General features: G+C 35.3%; 1 protein-coding gene and 1 long non-coding RNA gene across 5 annotated transcripts in view; one reads left to right on the plus strand and one right to left on the minus strand.

The window, feature by feature from the left end:
- KCNIP4 (potassium voltage-gated channel interacting protein 4) overlaps window positions 1–21,987 on the plus strand; it is a 1,168,224-nt gene that overhangs the window by 608,561 nt on the left and 537,676 nt on the right. The gene's annotated exons all lie outside the window — the stretch shown is intronic.
- Window positions 3,067–21,987, minus strand: part of LOC108586182 — a 37,942-nt gene continuing 19,021 nt past the window's right edge. The window contains exon 3 of the long non-coding RNA XR_001903134.1: window positions 3,067–3,108. This is a non-coding gene — a long non-coding RNA (uncharacterized LOC108586182). The remainder of the gene's footprint in view (window positions 3,109–21,987) is intronic.

Genomic DNA, 21,987 nt, shown 5'->3' on the forward strand with positions numbered 1-21,987 from the left:
GTGACATTCCATTACTTCTGCATTATTCTGTTGTCCAGAAGCAAGTGACTAAGTCCAACACACAGTCAAGGCAAGAGGAAATAAACTCCACTACTGGAAGCGTATCAAAAACAGTATGGATGTGTCTTTAAAACCACCACACTTACACAACGCGTAGGTGCAGTGGACACCAGAATTTTCTGTCAGACTTGAGTTCTGTAGTATCTATGCCTCTGTGAATGTCAATGTTCGAAGAGAGCACTAATGTAGGAGTCAGAATGCCTGTGGGCAGTCCCAGATGCTACATTTACTAACATGACTTTAAGAATTACCTTTAAAAATAACAGTAATCAAAATTGTTAATTTCCTTTTCTGTAAATTGGGAATACTGATGCCTATTCTGCCTACATATCAGGGATTTTTGTGATGCTTTAATAAGATAACATATTTGCAAGTACGTGGAAATATGCCAGGTCAGCATTGTGGCTGGGATTGGGTCATTCCATCTTTTTTTTTTTTTTCTTGCATCATATCTATCTGTCTCAGGATTAGCGGAACACAATACATTCCATTTTCTTCTTTGGATTGGTGGCTGCCCTTTTTAGATTCAACAAATATAACTTCTCTTCCCCACTGTTTCTTAAAACTCTCTCCTGATCTTTGCAATTTGGTTTCCAAGACCTTTGGCTATTGCAAATCCTATGAAATAATGCGTTTATGGATCTTATGCTACATCCACAGATGGCTCCAGTGCTTATTTCGCTCCTCATCCTCTGAAGTCCCACTTTTCTCTTGACCTTTCATTTCCCATAGTGAACAAACCACGTGAAGCTTTTATTCTCCTTGGCAACTTAACGTTTCTTTCACAGTCCACATTAGATGGATTCCAATAATGAAGTCCTTCACCCAACACCCAACTTCCTTTTGTAGGTTGGTCCTGTAGACTTATCAGGGTCTGTGGTTATTGGAAAATCCACCACCAATTCTTTTTGACTGTACTTAGTCCTTTGTCAGCACATGTCTTGTGCACATAATTGTATGCTTCCTGAGTTCTTTGTCTCCTCAGTTAACCTATTTTCCTAGACGGTCACACTCCTATGTGATGGAGTGTAAAAGGGCACAGCAAGGAGACAGACCAGAGACTTGAATTCTGTTTATTTACTAACTGTGACTTTTACCAGTATTGGTAAAATGGGTCTCATAGCATCTACCTCAGAGTGTGGTGTGATAATTTAATGAGTTATTAATAAAAACAACAGGAGAACAGAGAAAGCCCTTGGAACTCTAACTGGTGCATAGGAAGGGCTCTGAGCATTTGTTTCTTCCTGCCTATAAGTTTCAAGTGTGGCAAAAAAGAGCCTGCATCAGAATCTACAGGGAACCTTTAAAAATGTGACTGTTTGAAGCTCCCCCTGAGACTCTCTGGGGGTGAAGTTAGAAAATGCGCATTTTGTGATTCCTAGGTAATTCTCATGGACAATAAATTTGAGAAAGGCTGCTTCTAGGGAAATGCCCTGGGCTCATGGATCCTGGTAAAGACTTTCATAGACAAGCAGCATTTTTATTCTACGGGTCGAATTGTTTCCAGGAAAATAAAAACAGGCTCATCATAATAGAAGCTATTTTACTGACTGAGGAGAGATAACATACTTGCAAGATGGGGATGTATAACTCCCTAAAGAGCTGCTTTCCCTGTCAAACGTAGAGGTTGACATAGTACATAGATTTCTTTCTTTCTGAATTTCCTCTGGCATCTCTCCTCACTTTTTCTTATTTTTTTTTTCTCTCTCTCTTTCTCTTTTTTAAGTAGTATATACCTAAATATACCCTTGGCTTTCCAATCGTTCCACATTCAGTGCATTTGTGACCTCATTTACTATCTAACTCCAAGTACATTATGTACATTTTTCTTGACTTTGGACCCGCAGAACTTTTTCTATTTAAGTCTATTTATCATAGACTTAAAAGCAGCTTCACAACTTTCCTGCTGTCACCAGTATTATAAGAAAATGCAGACTGCCATAAACCCTTTCTTTTGTATCTTTTATAAACCCTTTCTTTCTCTATTCTTATGTTGCTGGTTCCAAAGGCTGAAGCATTTTTTTACGGAACTAGATAGCAGGAAGTAGTCCTCGGGAGGAAAACTCAAGGCTCAGATAAAAATGAACAGTTCTTTTTTACTCAAAACACACGATACTACCTAGGGCTACTTAGCTCTAGGCTTAAATCACCTTCACCTTGACTACTGCCCCTTAGCTAAGAAAATGAACAGAGAATGATGTGTTTGAATCTTGACATTTAGGGAGGACTTGTATCAGGAAAAGGACATTTCACAGGGAGGAAAAAAATGCATATACGTAAGTGGCAGGATTTTTTTCTTTCCTGTAGGGGATATAGCAAGCTGTGAGCCTAGCAATATGATTAGGTGTTTCATATATGAAATTAGTAGAGAATAAGGGGAGAATAAATTTTTTCCTTGAATGATTGGGTAAGGCATTTGTAATTTTACTTATCAAGTTCTCAGAGTGCAGAGAAAAGCAAATAAATCATGGGTTATAAACTAAAGTAATTTGGAAAGAGGACGGTGGATTTATAGTCAGAGGAAGTGTGTTCTAACTCCAGCAGTTAGTAGCTGTGTGTCCTTGGGCATCTTGTTTAAGCTTTCAATTTCCTCTAGTGAGGAATAGTGACAATATTTATTAATGAGTTGTTTTGAAGATTAAAGGAAATAGTATAAAAATAGCTTTGTATAGTCACAAGTAACTTTTTTTTCCCTATGCTGCATATATTATATATGTATGCAAGACATTCAATTATTTTATCCCTAGAGGATGAATCTATTCTTTTGTCTCTCTTTCATCCCCTCCTCACTCTTGAGATGGATGTTCTTTTTCTAGCATGGTAAGTATCTCACCTTCCTGGGTCTGTCCTTCTGGTGAATCCCCTGTCTACACTTTGGAGTCACAATCTTGTCTCTTTTCCTCCTACCCCCTGCCTGGTCTTAGCTAGCGTATGCAGGAGAAAGCATCAGCTTTGCAAACATGCTTCCAAGATTCCACTTAGATCTGTTGTCATTGTTGTTGTTGCATCCTTGTTTGTTATTGGTGTGGGGCGGGAAAGAAAATTGTCCTTATAATAGGGGACAAAAGCACAAAGAAAAGAATGTGATTAATATTACCAAATAGCACCTTGTTGATTGCAGATCTTGCATTCTGCACAATGTTCAGTTTGAAGTAACAAGTCAGTCAACTATGGAAAGCAGTTGAAGATATCAGGCTCCAAATCAGATTAATGATAAAAGAAGATTGAGGATTTGGGGCCATCAGAACTGTGGTGACAGCAGAAACTACAAAACATTTGTAGTTTGTAAACAAACCCACCAAAAAATTGCCAAAAACTTGAGGCCAAGAACTGATTCATATACCTCAGAAATGGTAAGAAAGAAGCAAAAGGTCCAAGTTCTTATGATTAAATTTAAGTGTTTCAAGAAGGAGATATTGTCATCATGTCATACTCTTCTTTCTCCCTTGGGTCCCTTGGGTGCTAATAATTTCCACATTTAGGAAGGCAATAAGAATTGTTAATGAAAGGAAATGAATTAAAATGTCATTTTAAACTTCATTAACATTTCTCTTAAATTATTTTTTATTTGAAGACGCTTTTGTATAAAGATACGAAAATGCATGTGTTTTATCCCTATGTTTGCACAATTACTTACCAAGGATATGGGAAGAGTGTGGAGATAGTATCACCTTAAGTGATCCTCTGCTTATGTAAGGGAAGCAAATAGAATTAGAGTTGTCAATGTGTCATTTAGAACCAGTGTTAGTTTCCTAGGCTGCTGTAACAAATTGGGTGGCGTAAAACAAAGTAAATGTACTCTGTCGTGGTTCTGAAGCCTAGAAGTCTTAAAGAAAGGTGTCTGCAGGGCTATATTCCCTCTGAAAGCTCTAGCTTCTAGTAGTTGTTGGCAATCCTCAGTGCTCCTTGGCTTGTCACTTACTCCAAAATCTGACTCTATTGTCATATAGCTTTCCTCCCACTGTGTGTTTTCACACGGTCTTATGGAACGCCATTTATTGGAATTAGGGCCCACTTTCATCCATCCACAAAACTAATTTTGTCCGCAAACACCCTATATTTCCAAATAAGGTCACTTTCTGAGGTTCCCAGCAACATTAATATTTTGGGATACTGTTTAACACATTACAGAGCCTTTTATCTGCCCTATGCACATAGAATATAGACAGTGTAATAGATGGAGCTGGCCATATTGAGACAAATCTGAAAAATCCACCTAATGCTTCTTTCCACTGAAGCTTTAGTTTCCACAAATATACTTGGATATTGAGTCTCACACTAAACTGCAGCCTTGTTTGTGTATCTGAGAAGTTTGTGTTCTGAAAACTAGAAATACACCTTTTTTTTTTTTTTTTTTTCTAAGAGTAGAATGTTTTTCTGGTTGCATATCAGCAGAGCATATAGTGATTACAGACAGAATTCTGAAATGTGTATGCCCTTTAGATGCCCTTAGAAGATGTGTGTGATAATGAATCTCAGTGGCAGCTATACCACAGCCTTGTACTATACTATAACTGCTGTTTATGAGATCCTGCCAAGTTATTATTCTATACATATCAGAACAAATCAGACATCATATACATCAAGTTCTGTTCTTTTAAGTGCAATAAACTTGAATTTAAATAACAGATGGCTTCAAATCGTTTTCTAAGATCAGACCTAAAGAATAATTAGAAGGAATAATCTGGTTAATACTGACAAGATTTTTAAAATGTAAGTGGACTGTTTTACATGGAGTAGGAATTCATTTGAAAAATCTGCCAACAGATGAGATACTAGATCTTGGAAAACTTTAGGAGATCATAAATTTGTAAAGAGTTACAGTTTAAACATAATAATGATTTTGTATGGACCCCAAATTTTTTTCATATCTCACCGATTGGGGGAAAAATGATGATTAACATTTCCTTTTCATTCGTTAGTAAGAAGAAAAGTAAGTAGGCTCTTTTTGAGACTCAATTTCCTCTTGTAAAGTAGGGAAAATCGTGCCTATGGTGTACAGAGATAACTCACCTTACAGAGAACATTATACAGACAAATGTAGAAATTACATAGAACTAGACATATGCAAAATAACTGAGTGATTGATGAGAATGAGAATACAAGAGTAGAGGACACTGTAGAAAATTATAAGAAATGGCAAATGTTTTCTATACCATCAGCCCTGTTTTTTGGTAAGCACCAGTTATGTAATTCAAATTCTGCATGTTTTCTCCGAGATAGTCTATTGGGATATCAAACTCAACATATACAACATGCATCTTCTTATCTTCTTCCTCTGCCTATCATGCCTTTTGTTTCTCCATTGCTTTTCTTGCAGCACCAGTTAACCCAAGCTTGATATCATAGGAGATCTTGAAAGCATCCATCCTTGCTTCCTAAATACAATCTCCAATTGCAATTTCTCCCTACTATGTTTTCCTAATTTTCTCACCCATTCCCTGTCTATTTATCCCCACTTCAGATCCCATAGTTAGATCTATTACCTATATTCAGGAAATTATTGTTTCTGCTTTTTTATACAATTAACAGACCAGATAAAGTCTCTTAAGGCATGGTTGTGACCTTGTCATGCTACTATTCAAATATATTCAATTTCTATATTATGTCGCTTAGTTGTTTTGCTTTTTAAGCTGCTAGTAAGTGCCTTTCCTTATCCCACGTCTAAACTAAATCATTCCACCTCTCATTCTCTGAATTAAAACCATGTGTTACTTCTTCTAAATGTATTCATGCAATTTTCTCTGAAACAATTTCCGTCTTACTCTTATTACAGTTACTCAGCAGAATTTCGGTGAACAAATAGACATTTCTGCAATCACTGAGCTATCATAGTGTCATTTGACCAAAGTCAACCACTTATGTGTGTGTGACCCTGTAGTAGGCAGCAATCATGCTTTATCTGTCTAGCAGCAAAGCACTCACCTATTTAAGAGCAATCCCATTGTGGAACCTGGTAGGAATCAATTCCTGCTATGGTAGCTCAAGAAGCTAAAAACACAGGTTTGGTGGTGATTACCCCCATGAAATTTATTCAGGTTCCCATGTTTCTATAGGTTCCTATAGAACCTACAGGAGCTAACTCTCCTCTGAATTCTATAGTTCTCTATTTTTCCGATACAATCCTTGTTTACTTGTCAGATTAGTTTGTGTTTCATCTAATATAACACATTAAGTGATAAAGAAAACAGATCCGAGTGCAGAATCAGAGAAGGGTGTTAGTAGATGTGGTATTTGATGTGGGCCATGAAAGATTAACATGTGCTTGGAGGAATACACACACACACACACATATATATATAAAATATTAATTACACATTAGTATAATCCCTTTGGTAGTAAGAATTATTGAATTGTTACTATATGCTATGACTTTCATTTTGCTTTTTAATTGCAAAATAACTCTTTAATATATAGCAGGCACTGTTGTTATCAAATTCTCACGTTGACATCATGTTTTGTTGTTGTTTGGTTGGTTGGTTTTGTTTTTTTTTTTTGAGACAGAGCCTCACTCTGTCACCTAGGCTGGAGTGCAGTGGCGTGATCCCAGCTCACTGTAACCTTTGGTTCCTGAACTCAAGCCATTCTCCTGCCTCAGCCTCCTGAGTAGCTGGGACTACAGGCACATGCCAGCATGCCTGGCTAGACATCATTTTTACTAAAGGAATCTTGATTTTCTTTAGGATAGCAATGCACTATGCACTCAGCAATTTTTTTTAAAAATTGGTTTTCCAGGTTCCCATGCCACATTGTATAACCAGTGGGACTTAAGTAAGTCTCTTGAGTGGAATACCCTTCTGAATGAAAATACAAAGTCTTATAAAGAGAGGGATTTTGGTTCATTCTCCCTTGTTTCTTTTTCAAACTCAGAAGCAATGCTTAGTGATAAAGGAGCTGTCTTGAAACCAAGGACAAAAGCTACATATCCAGAATGGTGGAGCAGAAAGCTGGAAGGAGCATGGGACATTAGTGATACCACAGAGCCAGTCTTCGGCGGTCCCCCTCTGACTTCCTATGATATGAGAAAAACAAGACACTTACACGGAAGGAAGAAGTTGACTTAGGTATTTTGTTACATGTAGCCAAATGCAATCCTAATACTAACAAATTGATCTTAAATAACTTGCTTAAATAAATACTCCACTTTACAATAGGAAAGTCCAGATCTGAACCCAGGTGTTTTACCTGTGGGGTCCATGTTTATAACCAATAATAAATCAGTTTATTCAAAATGAGATACATTAATCACTTTTCCAAAATTCTCAGCCATTCTAGCATAGCCAGTTGAAGCCTCTTAGAAGGCATTTTTTTTTTCCTCCCAGTAATAAAAAAATGTTTGTACTTGAAATATTTTGTGTGGGAATACTAAAATTCCATCAGGTTCTGAGAATTTTCAATACTAAGTATAACTATAAAATAATGAATCTTTTAAACCACCTGATAAAATTCAAAAATCCAAAGGAGCATGTCTGTTCAAAGCTTGCACCCAAGGAGACTCCATTGTTTTTTCTGCAATGCTTCTTTCCATTTCTCAACCCCCCTGAGCAGTCCTGCTTGAGAAGTGACTGTAGAATCAGCCTACTGGCCTCAGAAGAAATTGGTTTCATGACATCACTTTAAAGTGAAAATCAAATGACTATCTGCCTTATTTGCAGATTTGATTCCATATTGCTTTGAAGGGTTTTAAAAATCAAATTATTGATAACATAATGAAGATTTATTACAGTTTGACATAATAAAAATCACAATATATCTGGCCTCATCTTCTCTACTTCCCAGCAAGTACCTAAACACCTTTTGTTCCAGCCACACCCTTCTCCCTCTCCTTGCCTCTCTCCCTATCCTTGCCCCTCTTCTTTCACTGTCTTCTTTTATGACCCCACCTGCCATGCTCTTTCCTCTCCTTAAATGTCTTTCATCCATTCCATCCATACCATCTTGGTGAATCTCATTCAGTCTGCTTGGTAAAACCTTTCTAGTTTCTTCCTCGCCCCTATTTAGATCCAGTGTCCTATGTTCTCCTAATACCTTCTCCATGTATATTTGGGTCTGCTGTTAAAGTTACTTATGTATGTTTTGCATCTCCTCCTGTCTTATGAGATCCCATAGAGCATCATAAAGTCAAGTAGGATGGAAGGTGAAAGGAGCTTGAAATTTTTTCCTGTCCAACCCTTCATATTACAGATGAAGAAATTGAGGCTTGAAGAGGTTAAACAACTTGCTCAGGTTTTCACAGACGGCAGGAGTGAGGGCTTAATTCTTGGTTCCTCCAATTTCAGTAGTACTGCCACTATATCATATTTTGCATTCCACACAGAACCAAGCACAAAGGTATATTCAGAGTACATAGTCACTTATTGTTGGTTAAATTTGATATTTAAGAATCAAATTGGCAACTGGGAAAATTAAAATTTTTAACAGTACTGAGTTTTGGGGAGTTGTGCACAAATGGGAGCTTTATACCTTGATGAATAGAATAAAAACGGGTGCAAACAGTTTGGAGAAAATGCAGTAACAATTAGTAAAAATGAAGGTGTTCATTTCTCAGTATCTGGAAATTTCATTCCTAGGTAATGAAACTCTAGGTAATGGTAACTCTAGGGAAACCCCTCAATAAGTACACAGAGAAGATAGGTACAAGAATGTTTACAGCTAAAATGTTTGTGGTAGCAAAATGCTAGATATCATCTAAATATGTATCAATAGGAAATAGGATAAATAATTGTGGTTTCTTAAAAATTTAATGTTATACAAGGTGAATAGAACTAGAAATAGAAATAGAACTCACATATCGATGTAAATAAATTCACCAAACATGATATTGAGTGAATCCAGCAAACTGATAAATAATACATATGGTTTGATACTGTTTTGATACCATTTATATAAATATTTAAACTAGGAAAGCAATATATATTATGTAGGGTAACATACATATGCAAAGAATATAAATATATATATGAGGACAGTCATGCTCAAGTGCAGAAATCATTGGAGATAAGGACAGAGAAAGTTGATGAGAGATAGTAATAGACCCCAGAGCATCGGTAATCAATTATTTTAAATCTTTGTGATTGGTACATGCATGCTCATTGTATTATTCTTTATACCACTTTCTACAAGCTAAACATTTCATAATAAGGTTTGAAAATTAATTTTAGAAACTGGCTATACCACTAGTTTGGAGGGCAGCTCTCTGAGTCATATCACAATAAAGAAATGTAAAACTAGTGAGGTGACTCTTTTGGAGGTAACGGCAGTTACTTGGATTTATACTTTTTAAATGTTTATTAAAACAATCCACCCTATTTTCTTGTACTAATGTTTGTTTTATGCCCAATTAACTCTGAACAAAATAACTGCCTTAGCAAAATATGGACAGAGAAATACAGTGACATGCAAGAATTTTAAGAGCAAAACAGGCACATGTAGGGTGGCAACTGGTAAATCCTGGATTCTGCATGCAATAGACAGTATTCAAATGCTTTCTGTATCGTATTTTTTGTGACTAGTGTTGGCTATGCCCAGAAAATATCAGAGACAAGGGAGATAATCCATTGATTGTGCTTTTTGGATTTCTTTATAAAATTTTAGTTATTAAGAGTATTATAAGTTTTTTAAGGTAAAAGAGAGTTCAGAGAGCGTCTAGTTTCTCCTGTTGGTTCACAAGGTAAGATGTATAGATTCTATGAGGTCCAGTTCTCTCCCAAAGTCACAAAGGGATTTAAGGGAAAGAAGACAGAGACAAGAACTGATGTGCCTTTTTTTTTTTCCTACTTCATCATGTGAGCTGAACACTCAGTAGTTACTGGTGAGTTGGAATTAGAACTCTACTCCCTTCCAACAAGTTGCACTGAGGTCTTTCAGGGGCAGATCTTTGCTATACAATGGAAAAGGAGAGCTCCTGGAAATGTACTGAAAAGAAATGAAAACACAAGTGTAGAAAAAGACTTGTATACAAATGTTTATAGTAGCATGATTTGTCAAAGTCACAAACTAGAAATAACTCAAAAATCTGTCAACTGGTGATTGGATTGCAACAATGTATTATATTGACAGAATGGAACATGGTTTAGCAATAGAAGCAAACTGAGACATGCTACCACAGAGTTGGACTTTCACATTATGTGATCTGAAAGAAACCACACACAAAAGATCACATATTGTATAATACAATTTATGTAAAATATCTAGAAGGGGTAAATCTACAGAGACAGAATGTAGACTAGTGTTCGCCTGGGGCGGAGGTGTGAACAGCTGTTACTGTAAATAAGCATGAGGAATCTTTTCGAGGCAATGAAAATATTCTGATGTTAGATTTTGGTGATGGTTATATAACCCTGTAAATTTCCTAAAAGTCATTCAGTTGTACACTTAAGTGGGTGAATTTTATGATGTGCAAATTGTACCTCAAAAAAAGCTATTTTGAAAAATGGTAAGGGAATAGCTTGTTCCTAAAAGACTTCAAGGTTATTTAACTCCATTTACTCTGCCAGGTACCTCGTTATCCCTTCCGTAATACTTCTGTTCTCAACACTCAGAGTATCATAAACTTATGCCCCTCAGAACACATTATTCTGTAGCCAAAGTTAACATTATTTTTTGGAGATCTTAGTACATAGTGGGTGTTTTACTCATTTCACCCTTTTATTCCTCCCATAACCCTATCAGATAGACATTATTATTAACTCTATTTTAATAATGAGAAAAATGAATAATTTATTCAGCGTCATACAGCTGGCACAGAGTTAAGGAGAGACTTGAACCCTTGATTTCTGAGCTTTAACTCTCAACCACCATGCCACTGCCTGCCCATTAGGTGTTCTATGACTGATTGTTGGATTTAAAAAAAGATGAGTTTTTGTAGCGGTTTCTTAAACTATCTTTGCAACAGACAGTGGGCACTTGGATGAAGAACTCTTTGTTTCACAATTATTACACTTAGGAAAATAACATACTTATTACTTCCTGTAATTTACTACTAAGGTGCTATGATAGAGTAGTGGTATAAAAATTTCCAAGGTTTTTGCACTGAGTTATTAAAGAACAGCAGAAGATTGCCTTTTGGCCACTGGCCATGAGCCTTATCAACAGAAACATCCATTATTTCCCTTTAACACATCTTTAATTTACTACGGCAGGTTTATGTAGTAGATTTTTATTGATTTTTTTTTTTTTGGTTGTTTTCAAAGACAGAATGCCAGCATGTATTGCCACGGAGTTTATTTTCCTTGATTTTTTTTCTTTTTAATTTAACTGGTGGAAAAAAATTTAATGGTTAAATGTCAGCAAGAGGTAAAAACTATATTTAAATTAAATGATGGCTTTGAGAGTATAGAATGAAAAAATGCAAAGGACTGGGATTAGATTCAGGAACTTACATTAAAATCTGAAAGTTGTACTGACACTTTGAGAAACTTGCTTTTTGCATTAATTAAATAAGAATGATACAAAGCACCTTACAGTGCTATTGTGAATATTAAAGGTCTATGAATTTACAGATATATCTGTGTACAGAAAGTAGTTGTTCAATTAAGGTCTACTGAGGTTTCTTTTTTAAAAATTTTAGGTTATTTTATTTTATTGCATTTTCTTGTCAACACGCATTTTTTTAGGTGCTTTACTCCATACTGCTCCCTGCGGGTAAAAAGACTTATGAGGGAGGCAGAGTACTTGCCTAAAAAAAATTGTACTCTAGGAGGGAAAAGAAGTAAGACATGAATAAAGACAAGTATTATTAAAGCAAAATCACCAATTCTGTTGAGAATTAAGAAGCAATCAAATGATCAAAAATGGAAAAGTTACATATTTCTGTGGGATTGAGAGGACATCTATTTCAAAAGCATGATCAGAGAATATGAATAGAGATCCAAATGCTAAGAAGGAACCAACAATGAAAAGACAGGAGGGAAACAGCATTTCAGGAAGAAAGAACAGCTTGTGCAAAGGCTCTGAGCAGGTAAAGACCTTGGTGTGTTACAGGAGTTCAAAGAAAATCATTGAAGCTGAAACACTGTAAGAACAATTAGAGAGGCAGGTAATACTTGATAAACCATAAAAAGAATTTCAAATTTTATTCTAAATAAAATGGGAAGTCACTGGGTGGTTTTTGAGGAATAGTATGATATAGTACACATTTTAAGAAACACTTTGAATTGGAAATAGCAAGATCAGAAACAAGGAGTACAGATAGGAAGTTGTTTCAGTACTAAACACAGGAAGAAACGGGACTCTCCACTGATGTCATACATTACAGGAGATGGAGAGAAGGGTTTAATCTATTTGGGATGAAGACAGCAGGGCTTGTTAAGGATTGGATGAGAGTGGAGATAGAAAAGTTGGAATCAAGACCAAGTCAGGGTTGCTGTGCCTGTGTTTCTGACTTGAGATATTGGACAGTGCCATCTACAGAGATGGGGACTGAAGGGAAGTTTGAAGGTAGAATTGATAGTTCTCTTTTGAACAGATGATGTTTGCAATATCTCTGAGTCATTCCATGGGACATAATTGGTATTGAGAGGGATGAGACACTTGGAATGCTGTTGGAGGTGTAAATCTGGAGTCATTACGGTAAAAATGGTAATGGCCATAGGCAAAATATTGGGAAGTTTCATTCTTCTAACAATAAAAAAAAATCAGAATCCTTGGATTCATTTCTTTATAATATACCATATTAATTATAGTATCTACTGTATCTGCTCCCAACAGAGGGGTTAATATAAATTTCCAATGGGCTTCTGAATATGTTATATTCTAGAGGATGGGGCAATAAAATTTGCTGCTTCTGATTCCATTTTATTTAAATAAACTTGTCAGGATTAACAATAGCTTTTAAAACGTTATAGGTCCTTGGAATCACTTGGTTTGGGATTGATTATGAATAATACTATTAAACTGCTGGATGTTGACTTTATACTAAATTTGGTACACGTAGATGCTCTTATTATCATGTATACAACTGACTAAGGACCTACTATGTGCCATACATTGTTACAAGCACTGGGGAAAAGATCATGTCTCTTCCCACGAAGTGAGTCTAATTGGGAGGAAACAGACATGTGAATAAATAATTACTGTGAAATATGAAGCATCCCATATTCTAGGATGATAGCAAAGACAAGAAACTGATAAACATCTAAAGGTTAGAAGATATTTCACGGAAAACCTGATATTTAAGCTGAATCATGATGGATGAGCAGAAATTGCTAGAAAAACAAGGTAGAAGAGAATATTTCGTAAACAGGACATCTGTAAGGCAGAGAAAGTGAAATATCATAAAAAATTTCTGGTGGCTAAATTGATTATTGAATGTAGCACTTAGTATAAGACCTGACACATATCAAACACTTCATAAATATCTGTTGAATGAATGAGCGAATTAGTGAATAAATGAGCCAAACAATTTTGCTTACTCAGTGCAATTTACTGGGCCCCAGCTTCTGGGCAAAGGAAGTAGGAGATGACTCCTTGTGCATAGATTGCATGTTGTCAAAATGAGATACAAAATATATACTTGGATATGAAATTCCTAGAGACAATAACAACAGGTACAGGACAATGTAGTAAAAGTATATGTGTTTGTGTATTTGCAAGGATTGAGAGAGAGGTAGAGAACAAGGGAGGAAGGAGAGAGAAAGGAAGGGAAGGAAGACACAAAATAAATTTTAAAAAGCATCTTGAGAGAAATTGCATAAAAGCATTAAAGGAAATTGCTTTAAAGTGACATGGAGTATAAGCTGCTCAACAGAAAATATGACCTATTGAGATCAGGAAGGGACAACAGTACCTGAATATTAGTTTTAGCCCAAAGAGCAAAAAAATAGTCAAAGTTGAGAATAGAAAGTCAAAACAAGACACTCAATTAACTAGGGAAGAAGAGGACACAGTGTCTTACACTTGAACAAGGACAATTATTAGGGACTGGGAAACAGTCAATAGAAGAATAGGACACAGGAACAAATTAGGAGTTAATCCTATTTAATTTCAGTCCCGATCCAGGTTGGGCTTTAAAGGGACAGGTTTTAGCTTTCTGCACCAATGAGTTGGTATCTTTAAGGTATCATTGATTCTTGCCACAAGTGATGGGCAAAGCACAGCTAAGAGAAGAAAAGCTTTATTTCAAAAGCAACAAAACAAATAGCAAAAAGAAACAACTAAGGTCGGAGTTGGAAAATTCTCCTAAAATTCATTTGCAAGAGGTAATCATTCACTTGAGGTAAGAGTAAGCAAGTTCAATGGCAATGCTTATTATGTTTGAAGAGGAAGCTAAAGCTCCTTATTCTTTAAGGACGTCACTTTTTTTGTTGAATTCACACGGAATGCTCTATAAGGTTTCAATTAAATTCAAATAGGATTAAATACAAAATTATTTATTTTCTTATTGAAAGAATTAATACATAAAGCTTTTTTGTAAACTGGCAAAATGAATGTTGTCACTCGTTTATCCAGTTTGTTTTTGTGTGAAAGTGGATGGTGCAACATTTAATTCCTGGGATTCATATAATCAGAATTCTGTAACTATAAATGTTATTGTCTATAGTTCTTATAACTTTGATTCCACTGTGTTCTTTAGAGTGAGTGCTTCAAAGGAATACTTCACAATGGTAGTTCTGATAGTCTAAACTTATTCAGGTTAACACATTTTTGTATCATATACATGCTGATCAATTTATGCTATAATTGACAACTTCTTTAATTGTAGATTTATAAGAAATGATTCTTATTCCTTAGCGTTGTACTAATCAAATATTCCATGATGCGTCTGCTGCAATTATGATTACTTTTCAAAAAGTAGATTTGCTCTTGAACACTACTGCACATTTAAATTATCTATTAGATGATTTATTTAATGTTAATAGCAGTTCTCATATAATTAGATATACTAGCCTAAAGAGGAAGGTATGCGTTTGCTTATGAAGTCTCAATACAGTGTTTTTTAATGAGTTCTTCTACACTAATGAAGGGGAAACTTGTTAATAATGTTAGTTGCAGTGTTAAGATTCTACTTAAGCAGGCCTTGGAGCTCATCTCAATTTCTATTGACAAGCTGGTAGACCTGAAAAAATGTGAAATTGACATTCTTAGGTTGTTTTTATATCATCTTCCCCATTGAATAAGTCATTTGGCTAATAATGCTTATCACAATTATCCCAGTCTGTGACCCTCTTTGATAATCTCTCTACCTGCATGGCCTTGTATACAATATTCCCCCTTCTCGGAGTGCTCTTCCTTTTTGGCCTGGAAAACTCTCATTCTTCGAGACCTAATGTGAGTCTCACCTCCTTTGGGAAGCCTTCCTTGATAAACCTTCAGACTCACTGTCAGCAGAATTAAGCCTTTCCGAAGCTGCATTCCATAGCACCATATACCTTTCTCTATACTGCCAATGATGCTGTTATGGAACTGTGTGTTTGAAAGTTTTCTTCCCCCTCTAGATGGTGGAGTTCTTGAAAGAAATAACCTTATTGTGTTCTTTCTTGTATACTGAAACCTAACACAAGTTCTGATGCATAGTAGGTATGCCATAAATATTAGTAGAGTAAAATCTATTGAAAAGAAAATCTCAAATAGATACTTAAAACTTGATTATTTTTATATTTTCATGCATTTATATCTTGCCTGCCAGTGTAGTCATAAGTTCAGTAAGTATGGAAACTATGTATGTTTTTCTGTATCCTCTTGGGAGTATACAAAACAGTATTTTTTAATATCGTAGATAATTAAATGCTATATATTAGTTGTCAGTATTATTTATCAGTCAGCATACTATCATAGAAGGCATAAAGTCATTATTATGTGCGTTGTTTTACACAGACTTAGAACTTATTGAAATTATTCAGATGTTAGGTTTATTTTTTGCTTTTGCAAGACTGAGGAAGCCTAGTGTATATTTGTGATAACTTAAATACCAAAGAAGGCAAAGATACTTTGCTCTCAAAAGATGCAGTTTTTTCATTTCTGGACATGCACTGGGCTAGAGCCCACTGCCCTAAATGGAGAGTCATGGCCCAGCAGCATTTACCACAAGGTGACTGAAGTGCCCTGGGGCCTTGAGTGAACATCTGGGGTAGCCAGATGGTACTCACCATGGGCCTGGGGCCTAGGGAAGAGACCCCTCTGCTTGTGGAAAGGACAGAGAAGAGTAGGAAGGGCTTTGTTTTGTGACTTGAGTGCCAGCTCAGCCATAGTAGAATAGAGCACCAGGTAGATTCCTGAAGTTTCTGACTCCAGGCCCTGGCTCCTGGATGTCATTTCTGGACCTGCCTGGGACCAGTGGAACTTGCCACCCTGAAGGGAAGGAAACAAGCCTAGCTGGACTTGCCACAGGCTGATTGATTATGGAGCCCTAAAGAAATAAGTGAACACAGATGGGTAGCCAGGCAGTGGTTACTGTGGGCCTTGGGCAAACTAAATAGGACACCAGTGCTGTACTGTCCTTGGGTCTGACTCAGTAAAGTCTAACTGATGGTAGCCACAGAGGTGCTTGTGTCACTCCACCCCCAGCTCCAGGCAGCTCAGCACACAAAGAGTGACTCTATTTGCTTCAGAGAAAGTTAAGGGAAGAGAAGAAGAGCCTCTACCTGGTAATCCAGAGAATTCTTCCAGAAATTATCTGAGACCACCAAGGCAGTACCTCCATGAATCTGCAAAAGCCACAGTATTACTGGACTTGGGATGCCCCCTAATGCAGATATGGCTGCAGTGACCAAAAACTTAGATCACAACACCAAGGTCTCTTTGAATACCTTGAAATCCTTTCCCTGAAGGACAGGTACAAACAAGCCAACTGCAGAGACTACAAGAAATACCTAACTGTTGAATGCCCAGACAGAAATGAATCAAGACCATCAAAGAAAACGTGACCTCACTAAACAAACTAAATAAGGCACCAGTTACCAATACTGGAAAGAGAGAGTTATGTGTCCTTTCAGATGACCATTTCAAGATAGCTGTCTTGAGGAAACACAACTTAATTCAAGATAACCCAGAGAAGGAATTCAGAAATCTATTAGATAAATTTAACAAAGATATTGAAATAATTAACTAGAATCAAGCAGGAATTCAAGATGAGTTGAAAAATGCAATCGACATACTAAAGAATGCATCAGACTTTCTTAACAGCAGAATTGATCAGAGGAAAGAATTAGTGAGCTTGAACACAGGCTATTTGAAAATATTCAGTCATAGGACAAAAAATCAAAAAGAATTAAAAAAGAACAAAGCATGCCTATGTGATCTGGAAAATAGCCTCAAAAGGGCAAATCTGAGTTATTGACCTTAAAGAGGAGATAGAGAGAGAGCTACAGGTAGAAATTTGATTCAAATGGATAATAACAGAGGACTTCCCAAACTAGAAAAAGATATTATTCAAGTACAAGAAGCTTATAGAACATCAAGCAGAATTCACTCAAATAACACTACTTCAAAACATTTAATAATCAAACCCCAATGGTCAAGGATAAAGAAAGGATTCTAAAAGCAACAAGAGAACAGAAACAAATAACATACAATAGATCTCCAATATGTATGGCATCAGACTTCTCAGTGGAAACCTTACAAGACAGGAGATGTTGGCATGACATGTTTAAAGTGTTGAAGGAAATTTATCCCAGAATAGCAAATCTGGTGAAAATACCTTTCAATCATGAAGGAAAAATAAAGACCTTCCCAGAAAAACAAAAGCTGAGGAATGTTATCAACACCACACATGTCATATAAGAAAGGCTAAAGGGAGTTCTTCAATCTGAAAGAAAAGTATGTTAATGAGAAAATATCATGTGAAGTTACAAAGTCACTGGTAATAGTAAGTGCACAGAAAAAGATTAAGAACACAGAATATTATATCACTGTAATCATGTGTAAACTACTCATATATTGAGTAAAAGCACTAAAGGATAAACCTATCAAATAATATAACTGCAGCAGCTTTTTAAGACGCAATACCATATGATATAAGTAAAAACAACAAAAAGTTTTAAAAGAGGAGGAATTAAAATACATAATTTGTATTAGTTTTCTCTTTGCCTGTTTGCTTATGCAATTAGTGTTAACAAGTTTAAAATAACACCTTATAAGGTATTATTTGCAAGTCTCATGGTAACCTGAATCAAAAAACTTACAATAGAAACACTAAAAATTAAAAGCAAGAAATTAAAACATACCACCAGAGAAAAACACTTTCACTAAAAAAAAGACAGAAAGGAAGGGAAAAAGGAAGAGAAAACCAAAAAAAAAAAAAAAAAGAAAACACCAGAAAACACATAACAAAATGGCAGGGGTAAGTCTCTACTTATCAATGATAACATTGAATGTAAATTGATTAAATTATCTAATCAAAAGACAGAGTAGCCAACTGGATTAAAACAAAACAAAACAAGACCCAGTGATCTGTTGTCTACAAGAAACACACTTCACCTGTAAAGATACACACAGGCAGAAAAAAAGGAACATAAAAAGATGTTTCATGCAAATGGAAACCAAAAAAGAGCAGAATTAGCTATACTTAGACAAAATAGATTTCAAGACAAAAACTATAAAAAGAACAAAGAAAGTCATTATATAATGATAAAGAGATCAATTCAGGAAGGGAACATAACAAATACGTGTGTGTATATATATACAACTCTTGAGCACCCAGATATATAAAGCAACTGTTATTAGAACTAAAATGGCAGATATGCCCCAATACAATAATGTAATAGCTGGAGACTTCAACACTCAATTTAACATTGGACTGATCATCTAGACAGAAAATCAACAAAGAAACATCAAACTTGATCTGCCATAGACTAAACGAACCTTGGATATTTACAGAACATTATCTCCACCAGCTGCAGAATACACATTCTTCTTCTAAGCACATAGATTATCAAGGATAAGACCATATGTTAGGCCACAAAGTACATCTGTAAAAATTCAAAACAATTGAAATTATATCAAGTATCTTCTTTGACCACAATAGAATAAAACTAAAAATCAGTAACAAGAGGTATTTTGGAAACTATACAAACACATAGAAATTAAGCAACAGCTTTCTGAATGACCGGTGTGTCAATAAAGAAATTAAGAAGGAAATTTAAAAATTTTCTTGAAACAAATGATAGTTAAAACACAACATGTAAAAACCTATGAAATATAGCAAAAGCAGTCTTAAGAGGAAAATTTATGGCTATAAGTGCCCACATCAAGAAAGTAGAAAAATTTCAAATAAACAATCTAACAACACATCTTAAAGAGCTAGAAAAGCAAGAGCAAACCAAACCCAAAGTTAGTACAAGAAAAGAAGTAATAAAGATCAAAGCAGAAATAAAATAAATGGAAACAAAGAAAACAATACAAAATATCAATGAAACATAAAGTTTGTATCTTGAAAACATAAATAAAATTGACAGAACTTTAGCTGGACTAATGAAGCAAAAAAGAGAGAAATTCGAATAAATAAAATCAGAGATGAAAAATGAGTCATTATAACTGGTGCTTCAGAAATTCAAAGGATCACTAGAGGCTACTATGAGCAACTATATACCAATAAATTGGAAAACCTAAAATAAGCGGGTAAGTTCATAGACACATACATCCTACTAGATTGAACCACAAAGAAATTCAAAACCTGAACAGGCCAATCACAAGTACCAAGATCAAAGAGGTAATAAAAAGTCTTTGAGAAAAAAACCCAGTACCCACTGACTTCACTACTGAATTCTATCAAACATTTAAAGAAGAATTAACAACAGTCCTACTCAAACTATTCTGAAAAATTAGGAGGAGGTAATCCAAACTCATTATGTGAGTTGCAGGATACAAAATCAATATAAAAATCCATAGTATTTCTATATGTCAACAGTGAGCAATCTGAAAAAGAAATCCAGAAAATAATCCCATTAACAATAGTTGCAAATAAAATAAAATACCTAGGAATTAACCAAGGAAGTGAAAGATCTCTACAATGAAAACCATAAAACACTGATGCAAGAAATTGAAGAGAACATTAAAAAATTGAAATATATTCCATGTTCATGGATTGGAAAAAATCAATATTATTAAAATGTCCATACTACTTAAAGTGATCCATGGATTTGATGCAATTCCTATCAAAATAACTAATGGAAATCTTCACAGACATAGAAAAAAACTATCCTAAAATTTATGTGGAACTAGAAAAGACCCAGAATAGCCAAAGCAATTGTGAGGAAAAATAAATAAATAAATAAAACTGGAGGAATCACATTACCTGACTGTAAATTATACTTCAGAGCTATAGTAATAAAAACAGTAAAGTACTGGCATAAAAACAGACAGATAGAGCAATGGAACAGAAAAGAGAACCCAGAAACAAACTTATACATCTACACTGAATTCATTTTTTGACAAAGGGTCCAAGAACATACATTGATGAAAGGAGAGTCTCTTCCATAAATGGTGCTGGGAAAGCTGGACCTCCATATGCAGAAGAATGGAACTAGACCTCTATCTCACACCATATACAGCAATCAAATAAAAATGGATTAAATGCTTAAATCTGAGACTTCAAACTATGAAACTACTAAGATAAAATATTGAGAAAAATTTCCAGGACATTAGAACAGGCAAAGATTTCTTGTGGAATATCCCACAAACACAGACAATGAAAGCAAAAATGGACAAATGGGATCATATCAAATTAAAATGTTTCTGCACAGCAAAGAAAACAATCAACCAGGTGAAAAGACATCCTACAGAATGGGCAAAAGTTCTTGCAAATTCTGCATCAGACAAAGGATTAATAATCAGAATATATAAGGAGCTCACACAACTCCGTAGGAAAAAAATCTGATAATTCACCTTAAAAGTGGGCAAAAGATTTGAGTAGACATTTCTCAAAAGAAGAGGTATAATTACCAAACAGATACATGAAAAGGTGCTCAACGTCACTGGTCATCAGAGAAATGCAAATAAAACTACAATGAGATATCGTCTCACCCCAGTTAAAATGGTTTTTATCTAAAAGACATTCAATAACAAATGCTGGCAAGGATATGGAGAAAAGGGAACGCTATTGGTGGGAATGTAAATTAGTACAACCCCTATGGAGAACAGTTTGATGATTCCTCAAAAAAAAAAAAAAAAAAAAAACTACACTAAAACTAGAGCTACCATATGATCCACTGCTAGGAAAGGAAATTATAATAGTATATCAAAGAGATATCTGCACTCCCATCTTTTTCGCAGCACTATTCGCAATATCCAAGATACGGAAGCTACCTATGTGTCCATCAAAAGACAAATGGATAAAGGAAATGTGGTACATTAACACAATGGAGTACTATTCCACCATAAAAATGAATGAGATCCTCTCATTTGCAACAACATGGATGACACTGGAGGTCATTACATTAAGTGAAATAAGCCAGGCACAGAAAGACAAACTTCGAATGTTCACACATAATTGTGGGAGTTAAAAATTAAAACAATTTAATTCATGAAGTTACAGAGTAGAATAATGCTTACAAGAGTCCAAGAAGGGTACTGGGGCTGGGGAGAATAGGGGATGGTTAATAGATACAATAATATCATTCTATAGAGTGAATAAGGTCTAGTATTTGATAGCACAACAGGGTGGCTACAGTCAACACTAATTTGTACATTTTGAAATGACTAAGAACGTAATTGAATTGTACGTAACACAAAGAAAGAATAAAAGCTTGCGGTTAGAGATATCTCATTTACCCTAATGTGATTATTTCATACCACATGCCTGCATACATATCTCATGTATTCCATATATATAATGTACTTACAAAAGAGATGCCATTTCTCAATGTGGTCACAATTGACTCATACATACTTCAACATTTGGTGAAAATTTGGCAACACTTCATCAATTCATCACCAGAAGTCATTAGGGATTCTTTTTAGATTTCAGTTACACCATCAAATCCCTTTAATTTA

Source organism: Papio anubis, chromosome 3 (genome assembly GCF_008728515.1).
Source record: "Papio anubis isolate 15944 chromosome 3, Panubis1.0, whole genome shotgun sequence".
Lineage (NCBI taxonomy): Eukaryota > Metazoa > Chordata > Mammalia > Primates > Cercopithecidae > Papio > Papio anubis.